At 44.3% G+C, this 24,855-nt stretch overlaps 1 pseudogene; it reads right to left on the bottom strand.

The window, feature by feature from the left end:
- Positions 1-130: 130 nt before the first annotated feature.
- LOC135566807 (glutaredoxin 3-like) lies at positions 131-24,048 on the bottom strand (annotated as a pseudogene).
- Between the last annotated feature and the right edge of the window lie 807 nt (positions 24,049-24,855).

Here is a 24,855-nt window from a genome sequence, read left to right as displayed (position 1 = left end):
TATCTCCAGTATCGTGATATAGTGGCTGTTCTCACCCTGATCTGTTCATTATCTCCAGTATGTGATATGGTGGTGTTCTCTCACCCTGAGCTGTTCATTATCTCCAGTATCGTGATATGGTGGTGTTACCTCACCCTGAGCTGTTCATTATCTCCAATATCTGAAGACTGAATCCACACTTGGCTTGCTACAGATACAGGAAGAAAACAGACTTTAGGAAACCAAACAGATAACATAATCATACCCATGCCAATTATCTTAACAAAAGAACATACACTTTATAATCAACATATTAACTCAATTCAGATCCTTCAACGGGTGAGTCCACACAAAACCATTTTATTGCAGAACAAAATCACAGGAAGCAATGTTTCTTTTTAAGACAAAGATCTTTCAAATAGCTAATATACAAAATGGTGTTTTCTGAGTGAGTAGGAGAAGTGCTTTCAAGATAACACATGGTTTTAAATGGCGGCCTAGTGGTTAGAGCGTTGGGCCAGTAAACCGAAAGGTTGCCGGATCGAATCCCCAAGCTATGAAAGGTAAATATGTCATTTCTAGACAAGGCACTGTTCCTAGGCCTTCAATGTAAATAAGAATTTGTTCTTAACCGACTTGCCTAGTTAAGCAGGAGGAGTGAGCTTCTTCCCTCCAGGAATGAAACCAAACTCAAGCTTTCATTGAGCAAGTTTCAACTTGTACTGTGGTTTTCACAGGACCCCACTTAGAAACGGTCTTTTAAGAAATGGAGAGGAAAAGGAAATAAAGATCCGTATCTCAGATAGAACCAAAGGGAGAGAGGGGATTCACAGGGGACCTGGGTGAAACTACTCTGAAGATATGTCTTCATCTGAGAGCAGCAGCCATCAATATGAAGAGGTAGGAGGGGGGTACTGAACCATTAGTGTCTGGGGGGTACTCCTGAACCATTAGTGTCTGGAAATACTCTGAACCATTAGTGTCTGGGGGTACTGAACCATTAGTGTCTGGGGGGTACTCCTGAACCATTAGTGTCTGGAAGTACTCCTGAACCATTAGTGTCTGGGGGGTACTCCTGAACCATTAGTGTCTGGGGAGTACTGAACCATTAGTGTCTGGGGTACTCCTGAACCATTAGTGTCTGGGGGTACTCCTGAACCATTAGTGTCTGGGGGGTGGGGAAGTGCTCCTGAACCATTAGTGTGTACTCCTGAACCATTAGTGTCTGTGTGTGTGTGTCTGGGGGGGGGTTTGGGGTACTCCTGAACCATTAGTGTCTGGGGGGTACTCCTGAACCATTAGTGTGTGTGTGTGTGTGTGTGTGAGGGGGGGATCCCACTGCTCTGTGAGTGCAGAATATTATTGATTTCAGATTAGCCTCAACTCTGTTGAAATGTATGCAATACCAATTGTCATATCTACTAGATTGGCAGAGTATATAGGCCAACTGTACTATATTATATACTATATATTATATAGAGTATATACTGGGAATAGTAGTATATAGGCCAACTGTACTATATTATATACTATATATTATATAGAGTATATACTGGAGTTCTATTAGAATAGTATTATATAGTAGTATATAGGCCAACTGAAGTAATGTACTGGAGTTATATTGGAATAGTATTATATAGTATTATGTAGGCCAACTGGTACCTCTTGAAGTAATGTACTAGGTTATATTAGAATAGTATTATATAGTAATATAGGCCAACTGTACTATATTATATACTATATATTATATTAGAATAGTATTATATAGTAGTATATAGGCCAACTGTACCATATTATATACTATATATTATATAGAGTATATACTGGAGTTATATTAGAATAGTATTATATAGTAGTATATAGGCCAACTGAAGTAATGTACTGGAGTTATATTGGAATAGTATTATATAGTAGTATATAGGCCAACTGGTATCTTGAGTAATGTACTGGAGTTATATTAGAATAGTATTATGTAGGCCAACTGGTACCTCTTGAATAATGTACTGGAGTTATATTAGAATAGTATTATGTAGGCCAACTGGTACCTCTTGAAGTAATGTACTGGAGTTATATTAGAATAGTATTATGTAGGCCAACTGGTACCTCTTGAAGTAATGTACTGGAGTTATATTAGAATAGTATTATGTAGGCCAACTGGTACCTCTTGAGTAATGTACTGGTTATATTAGAATAGTATTATGTAGGCCAACTGGTACCTCTTGAAGTAATGTACTGGGTTATATTGGAATAGTATTATGTAGGCCAACTGGTACCTCTTGAAGTAATGTACTGGTTATATTAGAATAGTATTATGTAGGCCAACTGGTACCTCTTGAAGTAATGTACTGAGTTATATTGGAATAGTATTATATAGTATTATGTAGGCCAACTGGTATCTTGAGTAATGTACTGGAGTTATATTAGAATAGTATTATGTAGGCCAACTGGTACCTCTTGAAGTATATACTGGAGTTATATTGGAATAGTATTATATAGTATTATGTGGCCAACTGGTACCTCTTGAAGTAATGTACTGGAGTTATATTAGAATAGTATTATGTAGGCCAACTGGTACCTCTTGAAGTAATGTACTGGAGTTATATTAATAGAATAGTATTATGTAGGCCCAACTGGTACCTCTTGAAGTAATGTACTGGAGTTATATTAGAATAGTATTATGTAGGCCAAACACAAGCCTCAGTTTATTGTCCATGTATGTTTCTGCAGCATTTATTTATGATTAACTGCAATTATATTCAAGTCTATTCTCCTTTTCTATTCCATTTTATTATATGTATATTTTTTTAATCTTTATTTAATTAGGCAAGTCAGCTAAGAACAAATTCTTATTGACAATGATGGCCTAGGAACAGTTGGGTTAACTGCCTTGTTCAGGGGCAGAATGACAGATTTTTACCTTGTCAGCTCGGGGTTCGACCCTGCAACCTTTAGGTTACAAGTCAACGCTCTAACAACTAGGCTACCTGCTGCCCCATTCTATTCCATTAAGTACACAGACCAAACAAACACACAGGTTTATTGACCTGTTATACAGTGACACCTACATACCTCTTTATTGTCCTGTTATATAGTGACACCTACGTACCTCTTTATTGTCCTGTTAAATAGTGACACCTACGTACCTCTTTATTGTCCTGTTATATAGTGACACCTCGTACCTCTTTATTGTCCTGTTATATAGTGACACCTACGTACCTCTTTTATTGTCCTGTTATATAGTGACACCTCATTTTCTTTATTGTCCTGTTATATAGTGACACCTCTTTATTGTCCTGTTATATAGTGACACCTACGTACCTCTTTATTGTCCTGTTATATAGTGACACCTACGTACCTCTTTATTGTCCTGTTATGATATAGTGACACCTACGTACCTCTTTATTGTCCTGTTATATAGTGACACCCTACGTACCTCTTTATTGTCCTGTTATATAGTGACACCCCTCGTACCTCTTTATTGTCCTGTTATACAGTGACACCTACGTACCTCTTTATTGTCCTGTTATATAGTGACACCTCTTTATTGTCCTGTTATATAGTGACACCCCTACGTACCTCTTTATTGTCCTGTTATATAGTGACACCTCGTACCTCTTTATTGTCCTGTTATACAGTGACACCTACGTACCTCTTTATTGTCCTGTTATATAGTGACACCTACGTACCTCTTTTATTGTCCTGTTATACAGTGACACCTCGTACCTCTTTATTGTCCTGTTATATAGTGACACCTCGTAACTCTTTATTGTCCTGTTATATAGTGACACCTCGTACCTCTTTATTGTCCTGTTATATAGTGACACCCTGCGTACCTCTATTGTCCTGTTATACAGTGACACCTACGTAACTCTTTATTGTCCTGTTATACAGTGACACCTACGTACCTCTTTATTGCCCTTCATGAACAGCATGACTGGACTCCTGTTGATGGTCGACTTCAACCTGGAGGTTATAAGGACAGTCCATAAGTCACACAATACAACGTGCCATCTTCCACGTGTGTGTGTGTGTGTGTGTATGTGTATAAGGTGTGTTTTACCTGTGCTCAGTGTGACAGCCTTGGGACAGGTCTTCTCAGCTCTCCAGATTCAGCTAGTTCCTACAAACAGGTATCAACACTGAGATGGGTCACTGGGTCACTGCAGAAGCCCTTCGTTCTACTGTACCTACACACTAACACACACACCTACAGTCTGAATCACACTAAAACACACACCTACAGTCTGAATCACACTAACACACACACCTACAGTCTGAATCACACTAAAACACACACACCTACAGTCTGAATCACACTAACACACACACCTACAGTCTGAATCACACTAACACACACACCTACAGTCTGAATCACACTAAAACACACACACCTAGTCTGAATCACACTAACACACACCTACAGTCAATCAAACTAAAACACACACTTACAGTCTGAATCACACTAACACACACACCTACAGTCTGAATCACACTAACACACACACACACACACACCTACAGTCTGGATCACACTAACACACACACACACACACCTACAGTCTGAATCACACAGCTACAGTCTGAATCACACTAACACACACCTACAGTCTGAATCACACTAACACACACACCTACAGTCTGAATCACACTAACACACACCTACAGTCTGAATCACACTAACACACACACCTACAGTCTGAATCACACTAACACACACACACACACACACACACACACACACACACACACACACACACAATACCGTTCAAAAGTTTGTGGTCACTTAGAAATGTCCTTGTTTTTAAAGAAAAGCTACATTTTTGCCCATTAAAATAACATAAAATTGATCAGAAATACAGTGTAGACATTGTTAATGTTGTAAATGACTACTGTAGCTGGAAACGGCAGATTTTTTATGGAATATCTACAGAGGCCCATCATCAGCAACCATCACTCCTGTGTTCCAATGACACGTTGTGTTAGCTAATCCAAGTTCATCATTTTAAAAGGCTAATTGATCATTAAAAAAACCTTTTGCAATTATGTTAGCACAGCTGAAAACGGTCGTCCTGATTAAAGAAGCAATAAAACTGGCCTTCTTTAGACTAGTTGAGTATCTGGAGCATCAGCATTTGTGGTTTCGATTACAGGCTCAAAATGGCCAGAAACAAATAACTGTCTTCTGAAACTCGTCAGTCGTCAGAAATTGCCAAGAAACTGAAGATCTCGTACAACGCTGTTCACAGAACAGCACAAACTGGCTCTAACCAGAATAGAACGAGGAGTGGGAGGCCCCGGTGCACAACTGAGCAAGAGGACAAGTGCATTAGAGTGTCTAGTTTGAGAAACAAGTCCTCAACTGGCAGCTTCATTAAATAGTACCCACAAAACACCAGTCTCAACATCAACAGTGAAGAGACGACTCCGGGATGCTGGTCTGATGTCCATAGACTCGTTACAACATCAACTCGCTACAAGTAGTTTTGTCCATCTGTGACCACGAGGAAGTGGTCTTGTCCGTCTGTGACCACAAGGAAGTGGTCTTGTCCGTCTGTGACCAGACTTGTCGTCTGTGACCACGAGGAAGTGGTCTTGTCCGTCTGTGACCACAAAGTGGTCTTGTCCGTCTGTGACCACAAGTGGTCTTGTCCGTCTGTGACCACAAGGAAGTGGTCTTGTCCGTCTGTGACCCACGAGGAAGTGGTCTTGTCCGTCTGTGACCACGAGGAAGTGGTCTTGTCCGTCTGTGACCACAAGGAAGTGGTCTTGTCCGTCTGTGACCACAAGGAAGTGGTCTTGTCCGTCTGTGACCACGAGGAAGTGGTCTTGTCCGTCTGTGACCACAAGGAAGTGGTCTTGTCCGTCTGTGACCACGAGGAAGTGGTCTTGTCCGTCTGTGACCACAAGGAAGTGGTCTTGTCCGTCTGTGACCACGGAAGTGGTCTTGTCCGTCTGTGACCACAGGAAGTGGTCTTGTCCGTCTGTGACCACGAGGAAGTGGTCTTGTCCGTCTGTGACCACGGGAAGTGGTCTTGTCCGTCTGTGACCACGAGGAAGTGGTCTTGTCCGTCTGTGACCACAAGGAAGTGGTCTTGTCCGTCTGTGACCACAAGGAAGTGGTCTTGTCCGTCTGTGACCACGAGGAAGTGGTCTTGTCCGTCTGTGACCACAAGGAAGTGGTGCTTGTCCGTCTGTGACCACAAGGAAGTGGTCTTGTCCGTCTGTGACCACAAGGAAGTGGTCTTGTCCGTCTGTGACCACAAGGAAGTGGTCTTGTCCGTCTGTGACCACGAGGAAGTAGTCTTGTCCGTCTGTGACCACGAGGAAGTGGTCTTGTCCGTCTGTGACCACGAGTGGTCTTGTCCGTCTGTGACCACGAGGAAGTGGTCTTGTCCGTCTGTGACCACGAGGAAGTGGTCTTGTCCGTCTGTGACCACGAGGAAGTGGTCTTGTCCGTCTGTGACCACAAGGAAGTGGTCTTGTCCGTCTGTGACCACGAGGAAGTGGTCTTGTCCGTCTGTGACCACAGGAAGTGGTCTTGTCCGTCTGTGACCACGAGGAAGTGGTCTTGTCCGTCTGTGACCACAAGGAAGTGGTCTTGTCCGTCTGTGACCACGAGGAAGTGGTCTTGTCCGTCTGTGACCACGGGAAGTGGTCTTGTCCGTCTGTGACCACGAGGAAGTGGTCTTGTCCGTCTGTGACCACAAGGAAGTGGTCTTGTCCGTCTGTGACCACAAGGAAGTGGTCTTGTCCGTCTGTGACCCGAGGAAGTGGTCTTGTCCGTCTGTGACCACAAGGAAGTGGTCTTGTCCGTCTGTGACCACAAGGAAGTGGTCTTGTCAAATCTGTGACCACAAGGAAGTGGTCTTGTCCGTCTGTGACCACAAGGAAGTGGTCTTGTCCGTCTGTGACCACGAGGAAGTGGTCTTGTCCGTCTGTGACCCGAGGAAGTGGTCTTGTCCGTCTGTGACCACGAGAAGTGTCTTGTCCGTCTGTGACCACGAGGAAGTGGTCTTGTCCGTCTGTGACCACGAGGGAAGTGGTCTTGTCCGTCTGTGACCACGAGGAAGTGGTCTTGTCCGTCTGTGACCACGAGGAAGTGGTCTTGTCCGTCTGTGACCACGAGGAAGTGGTCTTGTCCGTCTGTGACCCACGAGGAAGTGGTCTTGTCCGTCTGTGACCACGAGAAGTGGTCTTGTCCGTCTGTGACCACGAGGAAGTGGTCTTGTCCGTCTGTGACCACGAGGAAGTGGTCTTGTCCGTCTGTGACCACGAGGGAAGTGGTCTTGTCCGTCTGTGACCACGAGGAAGTGGTCTTGTCAATGTATTTATTTTTTTTTAAAATGTTTTTATTACCTTTATTTAGCCAAGTCAGTTAAGAACAAATTCTTATTTTCAATGACGGTCTAGGAACAGTGGGTTAACTGCCTGTTCAGGGGCAGAGCGACAGATTTGTACCTTGTCAGCTCGGGGGATTTGAACTTGCAACCTTCCGGTTACTAGTCCAACGCTCTAACCACTAGGCTACCCTGCCGCCCCATGCTGTCAATAGTGCTATCAACTGCTGAAACCAATGTAGTTCATTAGAAGGGTATCCTGACCAGGACTCAAACCCTGGTCTCTGTCATTCTAAAACCACTACATCAAAAGGCTCAAATCTCTTGGTGAGGTCTCTAGGTGTTATACCAGGTGTTATACCAAGGTGTTATACCAAGGTGTTCTACATACCAGGTGTTATACCAGGTGTTATACCAAGGTGTTATACATACCAGGTGTTATACCAAGGTGTTATACCAAGGTGTTATACCAGGTGTTATTCTTATCGGCAGACTCAATAGCCTCGGTTTTGGGATGACTGCCTTGCCTGGTTCACCAATTACTTTGCAGACAGAGTTCAGTGTGTCAAATCGGAGGGCATGCTGTCCGGTCCTCTGGCAGTCTCTATGGGGGTGCCACAGGGTTCAATTCTCGGGCCGACTCTTTTCTCTGTATATATCAATGATGTTGCTCTTGCTGCGGGCGATTCCTGATCCACCTCTCATGACGACACCATTCTATATACTTTCGGCCCGTCATTGGACACTGTGCTATCTAACCTCCAAAGAGCTTCAATGCCATACAGCACTCCTTCCGTGGCCTCCAACTGCTCTTAAACGCGAGTAAAACCAAATGCATGTTTTTCAACCGATCGCTGCCTGCCCCGCATGCCCGACTAGCATCACCACCCTGGATGGTTCCGACCTTGAATATGTGGACATCTATAAGTACCTAGGTGTCTGGCTGGACTACAAACTCTCCTTCAGACTCACATCAGAAACATCTCCAATCGAAAATCAAATCAAGACTGAAGCTTTCTATTCATAACAAAGCCTCCTTCACTCACGCCGCCAAGCTTACCCTAGTAAAACTGACTATCCTACCGATCCTCGACTTCGGCGATGTCATCTACAAAATGGCTTCCAACACTCTACTCAGCAAACTGGATGCAGTCTATCACAGTGCCATCCGTTTTGTCACTAAAGCACCTTCACCACCTACCACTGCGACTTGTATGCTCTAGTCGGCTGGCCCTCGCTACATATTCGTCGCCAGACCCACTGGCTCAGGTCATCTACAAGTCCATGCTAGGTAAAGCTCAAGCCTTATCTCAGTTCACTGGTCACGATGGCAACACCCATCCGTAGCACGCGCTCCAGCAGGTGTATCTCACTGATCATCCCTAAAGCCAACACCTCATTTGGCACCTTTCGTTCAAGTACTCTGCCTGTGACTGGGCAATTTTACTAAATAAGCTGAAGTTGGAGACTTTTATCTCCCTCACCAACTTCAAACATCAGCTATCCAAGCAGCTATCCGATCGCTGCAGCTGTACATAGTCTATTGGTAAATAGCCCACCCATTTCACCTACCTCATTCCCATACTGTTTTATTTATTTACTTTTCTGCTCTTTTGCACACAATATCTCTACCTGTACACTGACCATCTGATCATTTATCACCCCAGTGTTAAATCTGCAAAATTGTATTATTTGCCTACCTCCTCATGCCTTTTGCACACATTGTATATAGACTGCCCATTTTTTTCTGCTGTGTTATTGACTTGTTAATTGTTTACTCCATGTGTAACTCTGTGTTGTCTGTTCACACTGCTATGCTTTATCTTGGCCAGGTCGCAGTTGTAAATGAGAACTTGTTCTCCAACTAGCCTACCTGGTTAAATAAGTGTTCTCAACTAGCCTACCTGGTTAAATAAGGTGTTCTCCAACTAGCCCCTGGTTAAATAAAGGTGTTCTCCAACTAGCCTACCTGGTTAAATAAAGGTGTTCTCAACTAGCCTACCTGATTAAATAAAGGTGTTCTCAACTAGCCCTACCTGGTTAAATAAGGTGTTCTCAACTGGCCTACCTGGTTAAATAAAGGTGTTCTCAACTAGCCTACCTGGTTAAATAAAGGTGTTCTGAACTAGCTACCTGGTTAAATAAAGGTGTTCTCAACTAGCCTACCTGGTTAAATAAGGTGTTCTCAACTAGCCTACCTGGTTAAATAAAGGTGTTCTGAACTAGCCTACCTGGTTAAATAAAGGTGTTCTCAACTAGCCTACCTGGTTAAATAAAGGTGTTCTCAACTAGCCTACCTGGTTAAATAAAGGTGTTCTCAACTAGCCTACCTGGTTAAATAAAGGTGTTCTCAACTAGCCTACCTGGTTAAATAAAGGTGTTCTGAACTAGCCTACCTGGTTAAATAAGGTGTTCTCAACTAGCCTACCTGGTTAAATAAAGGTGTTCTCAACTAGCCTACCTGGTTAAATAAAGGTGAAATAAAAAAAAAAAAATAAAAAATACCAGGTGTTATACCAGGTGTTATACCAGGTGTTATACCAAGGTGTTATACCAAAGGTGTTATACCAAGGTGTTATACCAAAGGTGTTATACCAGGTGTTATACCAAAGTTATTTATTATTTTTTTTACAAGGTTACATTTATCATTTTTGTTGTTGTTGATGTTTGTTTTGTTTTCGCTCACTCGCCTCAGTTCTCTGGAAAAGAAAAATATGTGTTTAACATGACTCACCTTGACAATGTCCAGTCCCCCTCACGAGTTCTCCGTTAACGTAAACCTGAGGTAGGTGGGCCAGTTGGAGAAGGTCTTCAGCCCCCTCTCACTTCCTCGTCTGACAGGATGTCAAAACTGCTGAACTGGATAGCATGGTCCTTGAAAAGCGCCACTATCTGGCGGCTGAAACCTGGGTGATGGAGAAACACAGTGTGTTTGTAAACCTAGTATAAGACACGGCTGTTATACTGGATAGCATGGTACTTCAATAGAACTACAATCTGATGGCTGAAACCTGGGTGATGGGGAGAACACACACTGTGTTTGTAAACCTAGTATAAGACACGAGCTGTTATACTGGATGGCATGGTACTTCAATAGAACTACAATCTGATGGCTGAAACCTGGGTGATGGGAGAACACAGTGTGTTTGTAAACCTAGTATAAGACACGGCTGTATTACTGGATAGCATGGTCCTTCAACAGAACTACAATCTGACGGCTGAAACCTGGGTGATGAGGAGAACACAGTGTGTTTGTAAACCTAGTATAAGACACGGCTGTTATACTGGATAGCATGGTACTTCAATAGAACTACAATCTGATGGCTGAAACCTGGGTGATGGGGAGAACACAGTGTGTTTGTAAACCTAGTATAAGACACGGCTGTTATACTGGATGGCATGGTACTTGAAAAGCGCCACTATCTGTTATACTGGATAGCATGGTCCTTGAAAAGCGCCACTATCTGTTATACTGGATAGCATGGTCCTTGGCGCACTATCTGTTATACTGGATAGCATGGTCCTTGAAAAGCGCCACTATCTGTTATACTGGATAGCATGGTTGTGAAAAGCGCCACTATCTGTTATACTGGATAGCATGGTCCTTGAAAGCGCCACTCTGTTATACTGGATAGCATGGTCCTTGAAAAGCGCCACTATCTGTTATACTGGATATGGTCCTTGAAAAGCGCCACTATCTGTTATACTGAAATAGCATGGTCCTTGAAAAGCGCCACTATCTGTTATACTGGATAGCATGGTCCTTGGCATACTATCTGTTATACTGGATAGCATGGTCATGAAAAGCGCCACTATCTGTTATACTGGATAGCATGGTCCTTGAAAAGCGCCACTATCTGTTATACTGGATAGCATGGTCCTTGAAAAGCGCCACTATCTGTTATACTGGATAGCATGGTCCTTGAAAAGCGCCACTATCTGTTATACTGGATAGCATGGTCCTTGGCGCCACTATCTGTTATACTGGATAGCATGGTCCTTGGCGCCACTATCTGTTATACTGGATAGCATGGTCCTTGAAAAGCGCCACTATCTGTTATACTGGATGGCATGGTCCTTGAAAAGCGCCACTATCTGTTATACTGGATAGCATGGTCCTTGGCGCCACTATCTGTTATACTGGATAGCATGGTCCTTGAAAAGCGCCACTATCTGTTATACTGGATAGCATGGTCCTTGAAAAGCGCCACTATCTGTTATACTGGATAGCATGGTCCTTGAAAAGCGCCACTATCTGTTATACTGGATAGTATGGTCCTTGAAAAGCGCCACTATCTGTTATACTGGATAGCATGGTCCTTGAAAAGCGCCACTATCTGTTATACTGGATGGCATGGTCCTTGAAAAGCGCCACTATCTGTTATACTGGATAGCATGGTCCTTGAAAAGCGCCACTATCTGTTATACTGGATAGCATGGTCCTTGAAAGCGCCACTATCTGTTATACTGGATAGCATGGTCCTTGAAAAGCGCCACTATCTGTTATACTGGATAGCATGGTCCTGAAAAGCGCCACTATCTGTTATACTGGATGGCATGGTCCTTGGAAAAGCGCCACTATCTGTTATACTGGATAGCATGGTCCTTTGAAAAGCGCCACTATCTGTTATACTGGATAGCATGGTCCTTGAAAAGCGCCACTATCTGTTATACTGGATGGCATGGTCCTATCTGTTATACTGGATAGCATGGTCCTTGAAAAGCGCCACTATCTGTTATACTGGATAGCATGGTCCTTGAAAAGCGCCACTATCTGTTATACTGGATAGCATGGTCCTTGAAAAGCGCCACTATCTGTTATACTGGATGGCATGGTCCTTGAAAAGCGCCACTATCTGTTATACTGGATAGCATGGTCCTTGAAAAGCGCCACTATCTGTTATACTGGATAGCATGGTCCTTGAAAAGCGCCACTATCTGTTATACTGGATAGCATGGTCCTTGAAAAGCGCCACTATCTGTTATACTGGATGGCATGTGTGGGTGCAAATATAACACATAGACAAATGCATAAGATGTATAGAATAGCTGAACACTAAAAACAGACTACATGAAGGAAAGGTGACATAGCTGCCAGGATAGCTGGACATACCAAGGCCAGAGGGATATACAAAGGAGGGGGTCAGTCAAATGACTAACTGATGACCAATAGACATAGTTTGCATATTTTTAGGACGTAGAGATGCAGAAGGAATGACAGAGAAGACACATAGTCTGTTGCTCTGAGATAAAGACACACATACATAGTAACATATTGAGCTAAGTGCAGAGCCAAAGCATAGGGCTGTAAAATAGAGAAATGTATAGTATTTTTAGTATAGCTGGACATGCTAGAAACTGAGGAGACACATAGTCTGCTGATCCTAGATAATACACAAACAAAAGAATGCATTTAGCTAAGTGCAGGAACAAAGCAAGGGTCTTGTCATCATTATAATCTGATGGAAAGCAGGTATGAGCGTTATTGAGCTGAACCAGCAGGATGCACGGATTGGAATGAACGTAATTACATGTGGGATGGGCTCATATGCAATATGTGGATAAATACTGGAGCCAGGGCTCTGGAAAAGGGGTGTGTTTTTCGCGGGCACTCCGGCTTGCTATACTCTTGTATTAAAAGTCTATAATTGAATTCAAAAGTTCTTCATTGTGTCATATTTGAACCGATTTTCTACTACACATGGTCCTTGAAAAGCGCCACTATCTGTTATACTGGATAGCATGGTCCTTGAAAAGCGCCACTATCTGTTATACTGGATAGCATGGTCCTTGAAAAGCGCCACTATCTGTTATACTGGATAGCATGGTCCTTGAAAAGCGCCACTATCTGTTATACTGGATGGCATGGTCATGGCGCCACTATCTGTTATACTGGATAGCATGGTCCTTGAAAAGCGCCACTATCTGTTATACTGGATAGCATGGTCCTTGAAAAGCGCCACTATCTGTTATACTGGATAGCATGGTCCTTGAAAAGCGCCACTATCTGTTATACTGGATAGCATGGTCCTTGAAACGCCACTATCTGTTATACTGGATAGCATGGTCCTTGAAAAGCCCACTATCTGTTATACTGGATAGCATGGTCCTTGAAAAGCGCCGCTATCTGTTATACTGGATAGCATGGTCCTTGAAAAGCGCCACTATCTGTTATACTGGATAGCATGGTCCTTGAAAGCGCCACTATCTGTTATACTGGATAGCATGGTCCTTGAAAGCGCCACTATCTGTTATACTGGATAGCATGGTCCTTGAAAAGCGCCACTATCTGTTATACTGGATAGCATGGTCCTTGAAAAGCGCCACTATCTGTTATACTGGATAGCATGGTCCTTGAAAAGCGCCACTATCTGTTATACTGGATAGCATGGTCCAGAAAAGCGCCACTATCTGTTATACTGGATAGCATGGTCCTTGAAAAGCGCCACTATCTGTTATACTGGATAGCATGGTCCTTGAAAAGCGCCACTATCTGTTATACTGGATAGCATGGTCCTTGAAAAGCGCCACTATCTGTTATACTGGATAGCATGGTCCTTGAAAAGCGCCACTATCTGTTATACTGGATAGCATGGTCCTTGAAAAGCGCCACTATCTGTTATACTGGATAGCATGGTCCTTGAAAAGCGCCACTATCTGTTATACTGGATAGCATGGTCCTTGAAAAGCGCCACTATCTGTTATACTGGATAGCATGGTCCTTGAAAAGCGCCACTATCTGTTATACTGGATAGCATGGTCCTTGAAAAGCGCCACTATCTGTTATACTGGATAGCATGGTCCTTGAAAAGCGCCACTATCTGTTATACTGGATAGCATGGTCCTTGAAAAGCGCCACTATCTGTTATACTGGATGGCATGGTCCTTGAAAAGCGCCACTATCTGTTATACTGGATGGCATGGTCCTTGAAAAGCGCCACTATCTGTTATACTGGATAGCATGGTCCTGAAAAGCGCCACTATCTGTTATACTGGATAGCATGGTCCTTGAAAAGCGCCACTATCTGTTATACTGAATAGCATGGTCCTTGAAAAGCGCCACTATCTGTTATACTGGATAGCATGGTCCTTGAAAAGCGCCACTATCTGTTATACTGGATAGCATGGTCCTTGAAAACGCCACTATCTGTTATACTGGATAGCATGGTCCTTGAAAAGCGCCACTATCTGTTATACTGGATGGCATGGTCCTTAAAAGCGCCACTATCTGTTATACTGGATAGCATGGTCCTTGAAAAGCGCCACTATCTGTTATACTGGATAGCATGGTCCTTGAAAAGCGCCACTATCTGTTATACTGGATAGCATGGTCCTTGAAAAGCGCCACTATCTGTTATACTGGATAGCATGGTCCTTGAAAAGCGCCACTATCTGTTATACTGGATGGCATGGTCCTTGAAAAGCGCCACTATCTGTTATACTGGATAGCATGGTCCTTGAAAAGCGCCACTATCTGTTATACTGGATAGCATGGTCCTTGAAAAGCGCCACTATCTGTTATACTGGATGGCATGGTCCTTGAAAAGCGCCACTATCTGTTATACTGGATAGCATGGTCCTTGAAAAGCGCCACTATCTGTTATACTGGATAGCATGGTCCTTGAAAAAGCGCCACTATCTGTTATACTGGATAGCATGGTCCTTGAAAAGCGCCACTATCTGTTATACTGGATGGCATGGTCCTTGAAAAGCGCCACTATCTGTTATACTGGATAGCATGGTCCTTGAAAAGCGCCACTATCTGTTATACTGGATAGCATGGTCCTTGAAAAGCGCCACTATCTGTTATACTGGATAGCATGGTCCTTGAAAAGCGCCACTATCTGTTATACTGGATGGCATGTGTGGGTGCAAATATAACACATAGACAAATGCATAAGATGTATAGAATAGCTGAACACTAAAAACAGACTACATGAAGGAAAGGTGACATAGCTGCCAGGATAGCTGGACATACCAAGGCCAGAGGATATATACAAAGGAGGGTCAGTCAAATGACTAACTGATGACCAATAGACATAGTTTTGCATATTTTTAGGACGTAGATGCAGAAGGAATGACAGAGAAGACACATAGTCTGTTGCTCTGAGATAAAGACACACATACATAGTAACATATTGAGCTAAGTGCAGAGCCAAAGCATAGGGCTGTAAAATAGAGAAATGTATAGTATTTTTTTAGTATAGCTGGACATGCTAGAAACTGAGGAGACACATAGTCTGCTGATCCTAGATAATACACAAACAAAAGAATGCATTTAGCTAAGTGCAGGAACAAAGCAAGGGTCTTGTCATCATTATAATCTGATGGAAAGCAGGTATGAGCGTTATTGAGCTGAACCAGCAGGATGCACGGATTGGAATGTAACGTAATTTACATGTGGGATGGGCTCATATGCAATATGTGGATAAATACTGGAGCCAGGGCTCTGGAAAAGGGGTGTGTTTTCGCGGAGCACTCCGGCTTGCTATACTCTTGTATTAAAAGTCTATAATTGAATTCAAAGTTCTTCATTGTGTCATATTTGAACCGATTTTCTACTACACATGGTCCTTGAAAAGCGCCACTATCTGTTATACTGGATAGCATGGTCCTTGAAAAGCGCCACTATCTGTTATACTGGATAGCAAGGTACTTTAATAGAACTACAATCTGATGGCTGAAACCTGGGTGATGGGGAGAACACTGTGTTTGTAAACCTAGTATAAGACACAGCTGTTATACTGGATAGCATGGTCCTTCAACAGAACTACAATCTGATGGCTGAAACCTGGGTGATGGGGAGAACACAGTGTTTTGTAAACCTAGTATAAGACACGGCTGTAGTACTGGATAGCATGGTCCTTCAACAGAACTACAATCTGACGGCTGAAACCTGGGTGATGGGGAGAACACAGTGTGTTTGTAAACCTAGTATAAGACACGGCTGTTATACTGGATAGCATGGTCCTTCAACAGAACTACAATCTGACGGCTGAAACCTGGGTGATGGGGAGAACACAGTGTGTTTGTAAACCTAGTATAAGACACGGCTGTTATACTGGATAGCATGGTCCTTCAACAGAACTACAATCTGATGGCTGAAACCTGGGTGATGGGGAGAACACACTGTGTTTGTAAACATAGTATAAGACACGGCTGTTATACTGGATAGCATGGTCCTTCAACAGAACTACAATCTGACGGCTGAAACCTGGGTGATGGGGAGAACACAGTGTGTTTGTAAACCTAGTATAAGACACGGCTGTATTACTGGATAGCATGATACTTCAACAGAACTACAATCTGACGGCTGAGGAGAAATCAACGGGTTGTTAGTTCAATGTTATTGTATGTTAATACCCCATAATGACATCACAATACCCCATAATGACATCACAATACCCCATAATGACATCACAATACCCCATAATGACATCACAATACCCCATATGAACAACAGAGTCAGAATATCAAAATCAGGTTGTTAGTTCAATGTTATTGTATGTTCATAGGAACAACAGTCAGGATATTAAATCAGGTTGTTAGTTCAATGTTATTTTATGTTCATAGGAACAACAGTCAGGATATTAAATCAGGTTGTTAGTTCAATGTTATTGTATGTTAATAGGAACAGAGTCAGGATATTAAATCAGGTTGTTAGTTCAATGTTATTGTATGTTAATAGGAACAGAGTCAGGATATTAAATCAGGTTGTTAGTTCAATGTTATTGTATGTTAACAGGAACAGAGTTAGAATATTAAATCAGGTTGTTAGTTCAATGTTATTGTATGTTCATAGGAACAACAAGGTCAGGATATTAAGTAGGACATAATTGCAGATGAGTTTGGTCAGCAGCATGTTTGTTACCCTCATATAAAAGGGCCATTTGGAAACACATGAACATGACCTGAAGTTAAAGCTAAAATAAAGATGGTCCCAAACTCTGAGCCTGGTATCATCACATTCATTTTAAGTAATACAAAGTGTGTATATACATACATAGAGTGGGGAGAACCAGTATTTGATACACTGCCGATTTTGCAGGTTTTCCTACTTATACAAAGCATGTAGAGGTCTGTAATTTTTACCATAGGTACACTTCAACTGTGAGAGACGGAATCTAAAACAAAAATCAGAAAATCACATTTGTATGATTTTTAAGTAATTTCCCAAGAACACAGTGGCCTCCATCATTCTTAAATGGAAGAAGTTTGAACCACAAAGACTCTTCCTAGAGCTGACGCTCAGCCAAACTGAGCAATCAGGGAGAGAGCCTTGAGGTCAGGGAGGTGACCAAGAACCCAATGGTCACTCTGACAGAGCTCCTCTGTGGAGATGGGAGGACCTTCAGAAGGACAGCCATCTCTGCAGTACTCCCACCAAATCAGGCCTTTATGGTAGAGTGTCCAGATGGGGGCGGCAGGGTAGCCTAGTGGTTAGAGCGTTGGACTAGTAACCGGAAGGTTGCGAGTTCAAACCCGAGCTGACAAGGTACAAATCTGTCGTTCTACCCCTGAACAAGGCATTTAACCCACTGTTCCTAGACCAGTTAACCCCACTGTTCCTAGACCAGTTAACCCACTGTTCCTAGACCAGTTAACCCACTGTTCCTAGACCAGTTAACCCACTGTTCCTAGACCAGTTAACCCACTGTTCCTAGACCAGTTAACCCACTGTTCCTAGACCAGTTAACCCACTGTTCCTAGACCAGTCAACCCACTGTTCCTAGACCAGTTAACCCACTGTTCCTAGACCAGTTAACCCCACTGTTCCTAGACCAGTTAACCCACTGTTCCTAGACCAGTTAACCCACTGTTCCTAGACCAGTTAACCCCACTGTTCCTAGACCAGTTAACCCACTGTTCCTAGACCAGTTAACCCACTGTTCCTAGACCAGTTAACCCCACTGTTCCTAGACCAGTTAACCCACTGTTCCTAGACCAGTTAACCCACTGTTCCTAGACCAGTTAACCCACTGTTCCTAGACCAGTTAACCCACTGTTCCTAGACCAGTTAACCCCACTGTTCCTAGACCAGTTAACCCACTGTTCCTAGACCAGTTAACCCACTGTTCCTAGACCAGTTAACCCACTGTTCCTAGACCAGTTAACCCACTGTTCCTAGACCAGTTAACCCACTGTTCCTAGACCAGTTAACCCACTGTTCCTAGACCAGTTAACCCACTGTTCCTAGACCAGTTAACCCACTGTTCCTAGACCAGTTAACCCACTGTTCCTAGACCAGTTAACCCACTGTTCCTAGACCAGTTAACCCAATGTTCCTAGACCAGTTAACCCACTGTTCCTAGACCAGTTAACCCACTGTTCCTAGACCAGTTAACCCACTGTTCCTAGACCAGTTAACCCACTGTTCCTAGACCAGTTAACCCACTGTTCCTAGACCAGTTAACCCACTGTTCCTAGACCAGTTAACCCACTGTTCCTAGACCAGTTAACCCACTGTTCCTAGACCAGTTAACCCACTGTTCCTAGACCAGTTAACCCACTGTTCCTAGACCAGTTAACCCACTGTTCCTAGACCAGTTAACCCACTGTTCCTAGACCAGTTAACCCACTGTTCCTAGACCAGTTAACCCACTGTTCCTAGACCAGTTAACCCAATGTTCCTAGACCAGTTAACCCACTGTTCCTAGACCAGTTAACCCACTGTTCCTAGACCAGTTAACCCACTGTTCCTAGACCAGTTAACCCACTGTTCCTAGACCAGTTAACCCACTGTTCCTAGACCAGTTAACCCACTGTTCCTAGACCAGTTAACCCACTGTTCCTAGACCAGTTAACCCAATGTTCCTAGACCAGTTAACCCACTGTTCCTAGACCAGTTAACCCACTGTTCCTAGACCAGTTAACCCACTGTTCCTAGACCAGTTAACCCACTGTTCCTAGACCAGTTAACCCACTGTTCCTAGACCAGTTAACCCCACTGTTCCTAGACCAGTTAACCCACTGTTCCTAGACCAGTTAACCCACTGTTCCTAGACCAGTTAACCCACTGTTCCTAGACCAGTTAACCCACTGTTCCTAGACCAGTTAACCCACTGTTCCTAGACCAGTTAACCCACTGTTCCTAGACCAGCTAACCCACTGTTCCTAGACCAGCTAACCCCCACTGTTCCTAGACCAGTTAACCCACTGTTCCTAGACCAGTTAACCCACTGTTCCTAGACCAGCTAACCCACTGTTCCCAGGCCGTCATTGAAAATAAGAATTTGTTCTTAACTGACTTGCCTAGTTAAATAAAGTTAAAAAGAAGAAAGAAAAAAAAGAAAAAAATGGAAGCCTTTTATGGCCAGACGGAAGCCACTCCTCAGTAAAAGACACATGACAGCCCGCTTAGTTTGCCAAAAGGCACCTAAAGGAGTCAGACCATGAGAAACAAGAATCTCTGGTCTGATGAAACCAAGATTGAACTCTTTGGCCTGAAAGCCAACCATCACATCTGGAGGAAACCTTCCACCATCCCTACGGTGAAGCATGGTGGTGGCAGCATCATGCTATGGGGATGTTTTTCAGCGGCAGGAACTGTGAGACTAGCCAGGATCGAGGGAAAGATGACAGGAGCAAAGTACAGAGAGATCCTTCATAAAAACCTGTTCCAGAGTACTCAGGACCTCAGACTGGGGCGAAGGTTCACCTTCCATCAGGACAATGACCCTAGGCACACGGACAAGACAACACAGAAGTAGCTTCAGGACAAGTCTCTGAATGTCCTTGAGTGGCCCAGCCAGAGCCCGGACTTGAACCCGATTGAACATCTCTGGAGAGACCTGAGATTAGCTGTGCAGCGACACTCCCCATCCAACCTGACAGAGCTTGAGAGGATCTGCAGAGAAGAATGGGAGAAACTCCCCAAATACAGGTGTGCCAAGCTTGTAGGGTCATACCAAAGAAGACTTGAGGTTGTAATTGCTGCCAAAGGTGCTTCAACAAAGTACCGAGTAAAGGGTCTGAATACTTATAAAGTACTGAGTAAAGGGTCTGAATACTTATAAAGTACCGAGTAAAGGGTCTGAATACTTATAAAGTACCGAGTAAAGGGTCTGAATACTTATAAAGTACCGAGTAAAGGGTCTGAATACTTATAAAGTACAGAGTAAAGGGTCTGAATACTTATAAAGTACCGAGTAAAGGGTCTGAATACTTATAAAGTACCGAGTAAAGGGTCTGAATACTTATAAAGTACCGAGTAAAGGGTCTGAATACTTATAAAGTACAGAGTAAAGGGTCTGAATACTTATAAAGTACCGAGTAAAGGGTCTGAATACTTATGTAAATATGATCCGTTTTTTTTTATGTTTAATAAATTAGCAAAAGTTTCTAAACCTGTTTTTGCTTTGTCATTATGGGGTATTGTGTGTAGATTGATAGGAAATGAGACATTCTTTTTGTTGTCAATTTTAGAATAAGGCTGTAACTTACAAAATGTGGGAAAAGTCAAGGGGTCTGAATACTTTCCAAATGCAGTGTCTCTACTACTGACATGGGTCCACATTGGCATGGACAGGATCACTGTTTAAATATGAGGTAGATATGTGTGTTTGATACATGAGTGTGAGTCAGTGTTTGAGAAGAGACTGTGACAGAGGGAAATAGACAAGATGGAAACGAGGGTGGAGGGAGAGAACGAGAGAGAGAAAGAATGAGAGAGGGGAAAGAGGGAGAGAGGAGAAAGAGAGGGAGAGAGGAGAGAGAGAGAGGAGAAAGAGGGAGAGAGGAGAAAGAGGGAGAGAGGAGAAAGCGGGAGAGAGGAGAAAGCGGGAGAGAGGAGAAAGCGGGAGAGAGGAGAAAGAGAGGGAGAGAGGAGAAAGAGGGAGAGAGAGAGAAAGCGGGAGAGAGGAGAAAGCGGGAGAGAGGAGAAAGCGGAGAGAGGAGAAAGCGGGAGAGAGGAGAAAGCGGAGAGAGGAGAAAGCGGGAGAGAGGAGAAAGCGAGGAGAGAGGAGAAAGCGGAGAGAGGAGAAAGCGAGGAGAGAGGAGAAAGCGGGAGAGAGGAGAAAGCGAGAGAGGAGAAAGAGAGGAGAAAGCGGAGAGAGGAGAAAGAGAGGAGAAAGCGGAGAGAGGAGAAAGAGAGGAGAAAGCGGGAGAGAGGAGAAAGAGAGGAGAAAGCGGGAGAGAGGAGAAAGAGAGGAGAAAGCGGGAGAGAGGAGAAAGCGGGAGAGAGGAGAAAGCGAGAGAGGAGAAAGCGGGAGAGAGGAGAAAGGGGAGAGAGGAGAAAGCGAGAGAGAGGAGAAAGAGAGGAGAAAGCGGGAGAGAGGAGAAAGAGAGGAGAAAGCGGAGAGAGGAGAAAGAGAGGAGAAAGCGGGAGAGAGGAGAAAGAGAGGAGAAAGAGAGGAAGGGGTAGAGAGGAGAAAGAGAGAGAGGAGAGAGGAGAAAGAAGAGAGAGAGGAGAAAGAGGGAGAGGAGAAAGAGAGAGAGGAGAGAGGAGAAAGAGGGAGAGGAGAAAGAGAGAGAGGGAGAGAGGAGAAAGAGGGAGAGGAGAAAGAGAGAGAGGAGAGAGGAGAAAGAGGGGCAAAAGAGAGAGAGGAGAAAGAGGGAGAGGAGAAAAAGAGAGAGAGAAGAGAAAGAGGGAGAGAGGAGAAAGAGAGGGAGAGAGGAGAAAGGAGAGTGAGCGAGCGATCAAGAAAGAAAGCGAGAGAGGCAGAGAAAAAGAGAAGAGAACAGAAAGAGAGAACAGGAGTAGAGGAGGGGGTGATATGTTGCCTGCATGTAGAGCCTGCAGTGAAACTCTCATTCTGATACTCCATTCATTCATGGGGGAATTCATTATAAAACAGCTAGAGGCCCCTAACTAATGGTTATTCAGCTACATGCCACTATATTAACTTGTTTCTACTACACCAGGCCCAGCTGCTTTCTCTGGCTAGAGGCTCTCTATCCTAGACCCAGACGCACGATTGATTGGCGAGCGGTTGTTGCTCCCTCTCCTTCTCCTAAAGGGTCAGGGGGTCGCGCACCGCAGACACACCATACAGCTCCAGGAAAAAGGAACATAAAAAAAGCTGATTTCTTATTTCAAGGAAAGTTAGGTTATTATGCGCACACACACACAGAGACACACACAGAGACACACACACACACGCACACACACGAGACAAACACACAGAAACACAAACGCACACACACACGCACGCATACTCAGACACAGACACACTCAGACACAGACACACTCAGACGCACACACACACACACACACACACACACACACACACTCAGACACACACTCAGACACACACACACTCAGACACACACACTCACAGACACACACACACGCACAAAGAGTGTGTAATGTGTTAGGAGCATGTGTTTAACATGGTGTATGAGTGTGTAACCTTTAAATTCAGGTTTCGAGGGCTTCTTTAAAGAACTAGCAAGGTCGCAGTCACAGCCTCACGTGGCTTGGTGGGGATTACATTAAACGAGAGTTCACAAACACTACAACTTGGCTTCTTTATAAAGATGAAAAATATTTAGAGATACATTTCAGGATGAGGTGAAAAATAACTAATGGGTTTAGATTTTAAACTCAAATGTTTCAGATGTTTGCAAACTGCCTTGAACCTGATACTGATACTGAACCTGATACTGAACCTGATCCTGATACTGAACCTGATACTGAACCTGATAATCAGCGGCGTGGTTGGGAACCTCAACCCCTTACAGTGTAATGTCCTCCTCCACCACCAGGCCTGCCTCTCCACCACCACCAGGCCTGCCTCTCCTCCTCCACCACCAGGCCTGCCTCTCCTCCTCCTCCACCACCAGGCCTGCCTCTCCTCCTCCTCCACTACCAGGCCTGCCTCTCCTCCACCACCACCAGGCCTGCCTCTCCTCCACCACCACCAGGCCTGCCTCTCCTCCACCACCACCAGGCCTGCCTCTCCTCCTCCACCACCAGGCCTGCCTCTCCTCCTCCACCACCAGGCCTGCCTCTCCTCCTCCACCACCAGGCCTGCCTCTCCTCCTCCTCCACTACCAGGCCTGCCTCTCCTCCTCCTCCACTACCAGGCCTGCCTCTCCTCCACTACCAGGCCTGCCTCTCCTCCACTACCAGGCCTGCCTCTCCTCCACCACCAGGCCTGCCTCTCCTCCACTACCAGGCCTGCCTCTCCTCCACTACCAGGCCTGCCTCTCCTCCACCACCAGGCCTGCCTCTCCTCCACCACCAGGCCTGCCTCTCCTCCACTACCAGGCCTGCCTCTCCTCCACCACCAGGCCTGCCTCTCCTCCACCACCAGGCCTGCCTCTCCTCCTCCTCCACCACCAGGCCTGCCTCTCCTCCTCCTCCACCACCAGGCCTGCCTCTCCTCCTCCTCCACTACCAGGCCTGCCTCTCCTCCACTACCAGGCCTGCCTCTCCTCCACCACCACCACCAATCCCCCTGTCTTTCTCTAATTACCAGGCCTGGTCCCTGTGTGTTTTCCACAGCGGGAGCCTGTTCATGAAGACCACACCCCCACACTCTCTCTCTTTACCACAGCGGGGTTCCTGGGGGGATCCCTTCATGAAGAGCATGCAGGGTGCTGCGTTGATCAGTTTCTTCAGACGCTCATTAAGGTCCTCTTTAGGGGCTCCGCCCTGGCCCGCCCAGCTCCCCGAGCTGACCGACAGCCTCTGGACCTTACTGGTCAGCTCTGGGGCATGAGCGCCGTCCAGCCTGTCAATCTTCTGGCCACCCTGAGACCCACCAGAGGATGGGGGAGAAAGGAAAATAACATTAATATTTTAACGTAATGGTTTTTCTTTCTGTTTGCATGTTTGTATTATTCTAGAGGAGGAGGTTTGAGAGAGAGAGAGATCCAAGACAGAGAGAGAGGCCGAGAAAAAGAGAGCCGAGAAAGAGATTCAAGGACAGGCGTCCTCTCCCAGTTTAATGTTTGGCATGTTAAATCATCAGTGAAGTGATGTGATGGTACTGACTGTGGAGAAGCTATATAAACTAGGTTATTATGGTACTAACTGTGGAGAAGCTGTAAACTAGGTTATTATGGTACTAACTGTGGAGAAGCTATAAACTAGGTTATTATGGTACTGTGGAGAAGCTATAAACTAGGTTATTATGGTACTGTGGAGAAGCTATATAAACTAGGTTATTATGGTACTGACTGTGGAGAAGCTATAAACTAGGTTATTATGGTACTAACTGTGGAGAAGCTATAAACTAGGTTATTATGGTACTGTGGAGAAGCTATAAACTAGGTTATTATGGTACTGACTGTGGAGAAGCTATAAACTAGGTTATTATGGTACTGACTGTAGAGAAGCTATATAAACTAGGTTATTATGGTACTGACTGTGGAGAAGCTATATAAACTAGGTTATTATGGTACTGACTGTGGAGAAGCTGTAAACTAGGTTATTATGGTACTAACTGTGGAGAAGCTGTAAACTAGGTTATTATGGTACTAACTGTGGAGAAGCTATATAAACTAGGTTATTATGGTACTGTGGAGAAGCTATAAACTAGGTTATTATGGTACTGACTGTGGAGAAGCTGTAAACTAGGTTATTATGGTACTA

The sequence above is a fragment of the Oncorhynchus nerka genome, unplaced genomic scaffold (genome assembly GCF_034236695.1).
Source record: "Oncorhynchus nerka isolate Pitt River unplaced genomic scaffold, Oner_Uvic_2.0 unplaced_scaffold_3269, whole genome shotgun sequence".
Lineage (NCBI taxonomy): Eukaryota > Metazoa > Chordata > Actinopteri > Salmoniformes > Salmonidae > Oncorhynchus > Oncorhynchus nerka.
The sequence above is the reverse complement of the archived record's forward strand: the minus strand, read 5'-3'. Positions and strand labels throughout refer to the sequence as shown.